A 10,740-nucleotide genomic window follows, 5' to 3' on the forward strand; every position below is an offset into this window, starting at 1 on the left:
ATTCTGGGAGATGAGCAAAGAGTCAGCTGTCCAGTTCGGAGAAAGCAAGAGCCACAAAACACACAGCTCCCTTTAGGAAGGGAGAGGTCCCACAGCAAGAAGTCTGCCAAATGGGCTCAGGGTTGGTTGGATGGTGTTTTTTAAGGCCCCTGAGTTTGCCTATTTCCCCCTCTCCATCCCACCCAGGTATCCACCCCTGGGCAGGGCTTTTCTTTTCCACCGTTTTTTTCTGCCACAGCATTTCCTGGGAACAAGGAGCAGCCATTTTGAGAAACCAGGCCCTGCCAGGTCTGTCGTAGGCCTTCAATCTTAGGCAGAGACAGACAAATCTCTGGGTTCGAGGTCAGCCTGGCCTACTGCATGAGTTCCAGGATGGGCAGAGCCACCCAGAGAAACCCTGTATTGAAAACAAACAAAACAACAACAAAAAAAGAACGGGCCCCTGCTTTTCCTACCTGCCTGTATCCTACCTCATCCTCAGCACAGTCACTGAGGGGAGCTAAGGCAGGAACCTGACTGCAGGAGCCCGGAAGCAGGAGCTGAAGCAGAGGCTGGGAAGGAATGCTTGTTCCCCAGCTTGTTCAGCTGCCTTTTTCATGTGCTATCTGCCTGGAGGTGGACCTGGCCACAGTGGGCAGGGCCAGTCTGCATTAATCAGCAAATTAGGAAAACGCCCTACAGACGAATCCTCAGGCCAATCCAATGGACACAGTTCCTCAACTGAGGGTCCATCTTCCCAAGGTCAATTTGACAAAAACCAACCAGCACAGCAAGGTAACATGAATCTTCCAAAAACTCATGACCCCAGTTCCCAAATTCAGAGGTACTGGGACAGACAAAATGCCAGCTTGACATTCTCCAAATCTTGTCTCACTAGTAAGAAATGCAGATGACAAGACTTGATAAAAATCAGGGCAGAAATTAATGAAAACCAAACAAAAAAACAAATACAAAAAATGATTTTAAAATGTTGGCTTTTTGGAATAAAGCTAACCAAGACCAACAGTTCCCTAGCCAGCATAACCAAAGAAGAGAAGACCCAAATTTATAAAATTAAAGGTTAAAAAGGGGTTTACAACAGATTCCAGTGAAATCCAAGGCACTATTGGGGAACACTTTGGAAACATACATTCCCAGGGGTTGGGCTGAAAAATCTAGAAGAAATGGATGATTTCTAAGGTACATGTGGCCTACCACAATCAGATCAAGTGTATACCAACAATGTAAGCAGCTCCCTGAGAAGCAGTGCACTGAAGGGCAGAGATAGCAATGAGATCAATCTCCCATTGGAGAGAAGCAGCCCGGGCTTAGAGAGAGCCCAGGCTTAGAGAGAGAGAGAGCCCAGGCTTAGAGAGAGAGAGAGCCCAGACTTAGAGAGAGAGAGAGCCCAGGCTTAGAGAGAGAGAGAGAGAGCCCAGGCTTAGAGAGAGAGAGAGCCCAGGCTTAGAGAGAGAGAGAGCCCAGGCTTAGAGAGAGCCACTGCCCACCTCTATGGGGTCTTCAACGAACAACTAACATCAGTGTTCTTCAAACTGTTCTGAAAACAGAAAGGGAAAGACCCGCCCCCCCCCCTTCTATAACAGTGGATAAGGACGTACCAAAAAAAAAAAAAAAAAAAAACTACAGACCAGTTTCCTGATGAATAGGGACAGAAAGAATTTCAATCAAATAGAAACCAAATTCAAGAATGCACTAAGAAATTCGTACACCAGTCCAAGTTGGTCTCATTCCAGACACAAGGATGGTTCAACATTTGCAGATCAATCAATGTGACAAAATTGTTATGAACAGAAATCATCTCAATAGACGCAGAAAGGCCTTTGGTAAAGCTCAACAAGCCTCATGATAAAAGCCTCGAAGAAGCTAGAAATACAAAGGAAATATGACAACTAAGAGAGGCTGTTATAGGACAAACATATAGCCAACATTATACCAAATGGGGAAAGACTGAATGCTCTAAAATCAGGAGCAACAGGATGGCTCAGTGGTTAAGAGCACTGGCTGCTCTTCCAGAAGACCTGGGTTCAATTCCCAGCAGCCACATGGTGGCTCACAGCCATCTGCAACTCCAGCCCCAGGGGATCAAGGTCTCCTCTTCTGGCCTTTGTGAGCACTGCACACACGTGATCCATAAACATGCATGCAAGTGAAACACCCATAAGCATAAAAATAAAGATTAAAAAAATAAAATAAAATCAGGAGCAAGACAAAGCACTGTTGCAGTTTGTAAGGATAGCTTCCTTCACGAGCTCCACAGCTGCATGGGCGCTGCCGCGGGAGACCTCAATAAAGTCAAGCCCCTGGGGCTTTTTATGGCCTCTTCAGGCCCTGTCTTATCTCCACGGCCTTCTCCGTTCAGTTGTGAGCAAGCCGCCTATGCTCCCGCTACCACAGCTGAGAGCTGCCCCTGACGCCACGCGCAGCGCGCCGTGGCAGACTGTCCCTTCAATCTGTGAGCCCCAACAAGCTCTTCCTCTTTGAAGTTGCTTCCTGCTAGTCATTTGGTCACAGTACTTCAGAAAGTAGTTCAGGTGGGTCCTCTCTTGGCTCTTAGTATGCTGCCCCAAGTTCTAACTGGAGCAATAAGAGAATCAAAGGAGACACAGGTGGAAAGGGGAGATGTGACATTTTCTCTGTGTGCAGATGACATGACCTTCTATTTAATCTGAAAAGGATCCACGAGAAAACTTAGCATGCATCGACACTTTCAACAAAACAGGACATAGAATCAATGTACAAAAATCAATAGCTATTTTTTGGTACGGCGATGATCAGCTTCCAAAAGAGGAAACCCATTCACAATAGTTAGATTGTTTAAAGGGTTAAAAATTAAACATGAGGATAAACTTAACCAAAGATGTGAACGACCTCTATAATAAAAGCTAGAACACTGAGGACAAAGACACTGGGAAGATGGAAAGACTGTCCCCAGCTCATCCTCTGCTGTAGAGACAGGGGCACTGAGAGTGCTCTGCCGGGTCAGCGCACCTCCCATCAAAATTCTAGCATTCTGTAGAGCTAGAAAACAGCAAAAACCCCTAAAAAACAAAAGCCACCATCCTAAAATGATATGCAAGTGCCAAAGACCCCGAGTAGCCAACACAGTCTGAAGCAGTAAGAGCAATACGGAGACGTCACAACTATACCACATGTGAGGGTTGATGGCCAACACTTTGTAACAATGAGGCAGTTGATTTTAGTTTCTTTAGGGTCCCCAGATCACTTTCCCTTCAAAGAAAGGCCACTGCCCTGTGTTCTCACCACCACAGCCCACCTACCCCAAACCAGCCAGGGCGCGTCTCTGCTGTGCTGCTCACATTGATTATAGGCGAGAGAGTAAAATCAGGGGTTCTAGTACGGGGGTGAGCAGTACAAGGGGCTGGGCTTTGGGCACTCATTCAAGCACTGAGCTACACTGGAAGGAAGCAAGCCAATATTTATACAGACTCAAAGCATGCCTTTGCTAGCATGCATGTGCACGGGGGCCATTCATATGGAGAGGACTTCTCACAGCAGAGGTGAAATTCTAAACTAAAGAAGACATTTCTCAGCTTTTAATGGCAACCTGGAAGCCCTTGCAGGTGGCAGTCATGTTCTGCAAAAGGACACTAAAAAGGGACTGAGCCTGTCAGCAAAGGAAACCAGCTAGCTGATCAGCCAGCCAAGAGGACTGGCAGCGAGTCACACTCCTCTACAAGCCTGGAACTAGCTTCCAAGGTTCCACTGGCACCAGGATTGCCCCTGTCTCCAAAATATACCAAGGAAGAAGACCAATGGGCCATGGATGAAGGTGGGATTAGGCTAACAGGGGCCTGGTGGAAGCTACCAGACCAGACACTCTTTTCTAACGTGGTGGTGACCCAATGCCATGAAATGACTCACCTTGGAAAGACTGCTATGGAAAACCTTTGAAGTCATGTTATTGTGTACCTAAGCTCCTCCCCCTCCACCCACCCCCCCAACGCACACCATGTTCCCAAATCAGTGCTAGATGTGTGGCATGTACACAAAACAATGCCAGCCAAGGGCCTAGGCCTGATCATGGTGTTCAGGCAACAGGAGCGATTCCTCTCAAATACACAGAGGTCGACTTTACTGATGTCAAGCCTTGAAGAGGCTACAGAGAAGATGCCTGCCTGTCGGTATTAGTTTGAACCTATTCAGGATGGGTTGAAGCCTTTCCCACATGCACCAAAAGAGCCTAGGAGTTGGTCAAGGCTCTGCTGAGAGAGAGCGTTCCCTGATAAGACTGCACCTCGTGATCGGGGCTGACACCGGGTCTGTGTTTGTGTCACCAGTAGTTGATATTCTGACCAAGACTTTGGAGACAAACTCAACTCCATACTGTTTATAGGTCCCAAAGTTCAGGGATAGTTGAACATGTGAACTAGACCCTCACGACTATTTTAGCCAAGCTTTGCCAGTTGCCTTGGGTTATGTTACACCAAGCCTTGTTCTGAACCTGGTGTACTCTGAGATCCTCAGGTTACTCTTCTTTTGTGAACCAATAGGGGAGACCTCCCTTGTAATAGGAGAACTAAAAGGTAGCTGGCCTGGAGAAGTCCTGATACTTCCAGGCTCTAGGAAAAACCCTCTGCCACATCACCTTGGAGACCCTAGAAAGGTCCCTGATTCTCTTAGGAAATTGGGCACATGCCCACCAACTAGGAAACAGTCTGGGCTAAAAAAAAAAAAAAAAAAAAGATTGGAAAAAAGAACCCCCTCCAATCCATTTGGAAAGGTCTTCACATGGTGATTCTGGTTACTCCCACTGCTGTTAAAGCTGCAGGTGTCATTCCATGGATCCATCACACTTGGGTTAAAGAGGCAGCGCCCCGGAATAGCAGGAGCCTTGGACTATGACAGCCTACCCTGACCAACCTCTCTGGGTCACTTTCTATAAGCAATGGAGCCCTTCTAAGATCTTCAGCTTTGCTTCGGCCACACCAGAGATTGGCCAGTCTACGCGTGGTTGAAGCTTGAGGAATTTCCTCACCCTCGCTCCTGTACAAACCCGGAAGTCACCTGGTCTACCCACGGCAGAAGCCTGAGGATTTCAAAGAGGGACACTTGGGAATTAGGGTCACAATGCCATCGTGTTTCCTTGGGACTTGTGGTAATGTTAACTTTCCTGACTGCAACAATTTCCAGTGACTACAACCAGACACAAAAGATTGTCCTAACCTTGTTTTTTTTTTTTAATTATAAATTCAATTAGTCTATTCAGGAGGGTCACTTGTTTCTCTCTACTTTTAAAAAAAATTATATATATATGAGTGCTCTGTCTGCATGTACACCTGCACACCAGAAGAAGACATCAATCCCATTATAGATGGTTGTGAGACACCACGTGGTTAATGGGAATTGAACTCAGGACCCCTGGAAGGACAGCCAGTGCTCTTAACCACTGAGTCATCTCTCTAGCCCCACTTTTTTATTTTTAAATAATAACCTATGTCTTGTTAAACTCTGTGGTACTAGGTCACACCCCTTACCCACCTTGTGCTTGCCGTGAATATCATCTCCCACTCTGAGACAATGATCTTGATATGTGAATCTCAGCAAGGTCCTTCTACTGTACTCACAAGAGATGGAACCCCATCACAGGGCCCCAGCCAGAGTAGCTGCTATTCTGCTATCCCACCTAAGGAGCCTGTTCATGCCCCTAAGCTAGTCCCCGCTGACGAGCTTCTTCCCATCCCTAATCCTAAATCAGATGCTGGCATTGCCACCAGCCCCCTGTATCTCTGCCTACCCCCACCTGCCAAACAGATGTTATGAGGTCTTCTCCCATTCCAAATATGGGAAAGAATACTGGATGGGAGAGATTAAAACACAATGTCAGGATTTTCCTGATCAGACCTACCCTTACATTTCAGGTCCCATCAGTTGAAACACTAACCCAACCTACTCACCCTTACCCTGACTCCAATCAAACAAGGCTTGTGATCTAGATCCTCTCCTGTACCAGATCCTAAGCATAGCTCACTACCTCCTAGCAAAATTAGCCCCCATCTAACAAAGGACATGTCAGCTTTGTTTATAAGTAGAAACTCCTTGATATTTGATCATGCCAGTACCATGGAAAAATGTAATCACGAAGGGGTCACTGACAGACCCCTCCATGTTAAAACCTGTCAGAAGGGGAATTGAATTATCTTGAAGGGCTCCTCCTCCATGGGTTACAGTGAAAAAGGAAACACAGGCTGTAGAATTGATCAGTGACCAATGTGATCAAACCCACGACAATCAATGCCTTGGAATCCTCCCTACACAAATAGCTTCCCCTGCCTCACCAAGGACTCTTTAGTATATGGAGTAGATGCTTAAGTTTACCTAATCACTGGACAGGTACCTACACTTTGGCTTTCTCATTCACTAGAGGAACATATCCCCCAGTAACCAAACCTTAGCCTTTCCCCTGGCTGCACACATCTGGCCAAAAAGACCCATCCAATCCATATCATTATTGGTTGGGTTGGGGATTATGGCTGGAGTAGGAGACATTGCTTCATCAGCCGCCTTCAATCAACAATTGTCCAGGCATATGACAGATGACACAGACTCCCTGGCTGCACTAATGTACAAAACAGAAGGAGGGCTAGACCTGTAACTGCAGAGAGAGGAAGCATCTGTCTTTTCCCAAATGAGGAACGCTGCCTCTGTATGTACAAGTCAGGGGTAGTCAGGGATATGGTCCAGGAGAGAAGAGGACAGGGGTTACAAAGAGGAAATAAGAACTAGCTGACTCCTGGAGTTAGCAGAGCAGCAGCTGGAGTTGGGCATCCTCCCACTAGGTGGGTCTCGCCTCATGCTTTCTAGCTTTTTATAGCACTCCTGTTTGGTCCCTGTATCCCCACCATTCCTGTCTAATTTGTCTCTTGCCATATGGAGCCATCAAGCTTCATATGTTAGTTTATCAACCTTTGGGCCAAGAGGACCTAGGAATTGATGCCTGTGAAGGTATCCGGGCACCAGAATAGGATTATAAGGAGGGAAAAGTTTTCTTCACTTACAGCTCAGAAAAACGTGTATTGAACTCTGCTTCCGCAATCCTGCTGACTTCCCACATCAGCTAAAAACCCTCTTTAGCTTGAGGAGCAGACACTTGCAAAGCAGTGGCTTTAACTTTATTACTTCCATTTCTGTAAGCATGCTAGCTACAGAAAAAGTCCTACTCACAATATTCAGTCACATAGGCTAAAATTCAAACCCACCAATAACAGAAAAGCTCAAAAATGAACGTAAAAGGAATGGTGGACCTGGGTCTGGCTTCTCATGACTGTTAGCGCTGCTGAGTCGGCTGGCACCTTAAAGCTGAGTTCTCCAACTGTCCAAGTGGTGGTGCTTGTTTCTTGATAGCCTGATTTCTACAACACCCTCATTAATTAAATGTTCCAGACACCTTACTCATTTTTCAAGAAATTGCAGTTTGATTTTGGAGGCCATAAGCCTCTTTTCCTATGATAGTTTAGGACAGTGGTTCTCAACATGTGGGTCATGACCCCTCTGGGAGGTAAAAATGACCCTTTCACATAATACTATTGGAAAATAAAGACTACATTATGATTCATAACAGTAGCAAACTTACAGTTATGAAATAGTAATAAAAATAATTTTATGGTTGGAAGTCATAGTAACATGAGGAACTATATTAAAGGGTTGCACCATTAATAAGGTTGAGAACCACTGGTTTAGGAGATCACTAATCTACAAGACACTAGACTTCTCTATTTTTTGAGAAGTTAAAAGGCCATCTATAGTAATTGGACTGTTCCTACAGGGTGAAAAAATCTTGTACAACTTTCTCTAAGATTTGGCCAAATAGAGTTGGAACTTCAGTGAAGTCCCGTGGCAATACCAAGCAGCAACACTGATGTTTTGTCCTATTTCTGGGATTTTCCCTTTCAAATAAAAAGGATCTCTACTCTCAAGACTCTGGAAGGCATACCCAGGATGCCTCCTGTAGATCCACTACACCAAACAAACCATTTGTGGTCTCAGAGAATTGTCCTTATTTGGGTCCATGGGTCAAGGACTATGACAATTTGATTAATAGTCCTCAGTTCTCAAACCAGCTGATATGGCCCACCCATCTCTCTGTCTGTGAGGACTGGAGTGCTGCAAGGAGACACACAAGGTTCTAGTAATCCACCCCTAATTAACCCTTCTACCTAGGTTGACACGCCTCCCCACCCATCCCCGGTCTTCCAATAGGGATAGGATACCCCTGGTTGTTTTCATCTAATTTGTATCTGTGTAATTTTGGAGATGGGGTAGGGTTTAAGACAGGGTTTCTGTGTGTAGCTCTGGCTGTCCTGGATCTCGCTCTGTAGCCCAGGCTGGCCTCAAACTCAGAGATCCACCTGCCTCTGCCTCCTGAGTGCTGGGATTAAAGGCGTGCATTGGTGTAATTTTTAATCCCCTCTGTCACCCTCTTTCACCCACACTAGAGGCTCAGTTTCCCCTCTCTTCCTTAGGGAATTTATTATCCCTTTCTCTTTCCTTTACATTCAAGCTAACAATCAAGTCCCACTCTGGGCACTTAGTTCCTGCTTCTGGGACAGACAAGAGTGGTTCTTCAGTTATTCATCTCCTAGTCTAATCTTTTCAAAAGCTAGAGCTTGCCATTTCTCCCTGTTTATCCCAGACACTATCATTTTCCCCCTCCAGGTTGGTAGGACAGAGAACAGTGTACAGCCCTGCAGTCCACCAGAAAGTAATTTCCTCTCCCTCTGGTCCTGCCCTCAAATTTATTAAGGGTTCTCAGTGGTATTAGCTAATAAATAAATAAATAAATAAATAAATAAATAAATAAATAAAAAAAAAGAACCCCTGGCCCCGCAATCCTCGTCGAAAGTCAAAGATTATATGTTTTCCTCCTTTTTCCATTCTGGGCATTGTCTCTCAAGGTCTCTCACTTTCCCATCCACTAATGTCTTCTGATGGGGGGGTCCTAGGACCCCCCCCCCATATCTAGTCTACTTTCCTGTTGACTACCTCTGCTACCACCACAGAGACCACAATCTTTTGTTCCTCTTCACAAACCCTTTCTGAGCTCTGTGCCACACATCTGTCTTTGGAAATGTTTCAGTCTTCAGGCCAAAGTAGACCTTGGCCTGACACGGCCCTTCTGGGTAGAGCTGAGAACATTTCTCATTTCCCTTGGTTTTGTCGCCCTGGGCCTTTGTAGAAAGTTGGATAGACTTTCTTCTTTTTCTTGCTGGATTTCAAATGTCTTGGAAATATTTTGTGACTTGGGTGACCATTCTCTAGTGCCCTCCCAAATTCACATGGGGAGGTCTTGTATCTGAGCTCTGTCTTGGGGATAATTATTATCCCATGCAAGATCTCTATTCGGAAATTTTTGTTATGCCTTGGGAACTCCTCTGAGATAAGGATATTGTCTTCCCAGATAATCAAAGCTGTTCCCATCATTCTTCCTACTCCCCCTGCGAAATAATGGTCAAAATGGGCACCATCTCACTGCACATGTAAAGACTAGGACCCAGAAACCGGTCCAGTTATTCTGTAGACCCAGGGGATCTTCCAAAGGGGGCTTGTGTCCTTCTTGAAGCTCCTAACTTCAGTGTTAGTGTGCAGAGTGTTTACAAATCCACTCGCTCCTTGTCCATAGGAACAACCCCGGTGGAAATGATTTTGAGCTCCAGGGAGAAGGGGAAGTTCTTCTATTTCTTTCTTATGCTGCTTGAATTCTTTCCTGAGGAATTTTTAAGGAGAACATGGATGAGAGATAATTCTTTCAGCCAACCAAGGGCTTAATTTATTTCCTCTGGGAGGGTAGGGTTTTTGTTAACATCAAGTTGACATAGCCAATCCTTATCTGAGACAAATTTTGACGCAAAGGAAGAGGCTTGGGGTTGGGTTCTTTTGGCCAAATGAAAACAACATTTAATCATTTTCTGTTTTTCTCTTCCCTTGGTTTAGGAGTCTTCTTCTTAAAACCTCAACGTTTCTCTCTAACAGACTATCAAAGAGACATCAGAGGAAGAATTCCCATTCTCCCCCTTTGATTTCCTAGGCCCAGAAGGTTTTTTTGGCTGGTCCCTGTATCTAGGTTTCCCTTTGTACTCCACCCCCACACACTGTAGGTTCCTCACCCCCCCCCCATGGATTTGCCTGTCTTCAGCAGTGCCCCCCTTTGGGAGAACAATGGGTCCTACCTCTGCACTCCCTGGAGTGACTCAGTCTCTCTTTAGTGGAGGTTTCTTGGCCTCTCCCTGGACAGTCACATACTTTCATCCTCCAAAATTGTCAACCACCAAGACAGTAGTTAATATTCTGTCTTAGCTCATGTACGAAGTTGCCTGATTGCTTTGGAGACCCCCTTTTCTTCTGGAGACCTTCCTGAGTCCCCTGCCATTGGTTTTGTTCTCAGAATTGTCTTGGGTCTTTTCTGGAACATTGTGGACAGACCAAAGTCAGGCAGTGCTACCTAAAGCTGCAGTTCTCCCAGAGGCTGAGGGATCGTCTCCCCTAATGTAGAAATCCCAGACAGCACCCATTTTGTAAAGGATGGGGACCCACAGCTCATAATAATGAATTCAAGAAACAACACAAACACACAAACGGGGGGGGGGGTAGGGTGCAGTGATCAAGGACAGAGAATCGTTTTTATGACCCTGAAGTTCCCTGCCTCCTATTCCTCATTGGCTGAGTAATGGGGTGGTGGGAAAAATCTTACATATCAGCTAACTGCCTCTCACGTTTTTTCTTAAC

This window comes from Peromyscus eremicus, chromosome 7 (genome assembly GCF_949786415.1).
Source record: "Peromyscus eremicus chromosome 7, PerEre_H2_v1, whole genome shotgun sequence".
In the NCBI taxonomy this organism is placed as follows: Eukaryota; Metazoa; Chordata; class Mammalia; order Rodentia; family Cricetidae; genus Peromyscus; species Peromyscus eremicus.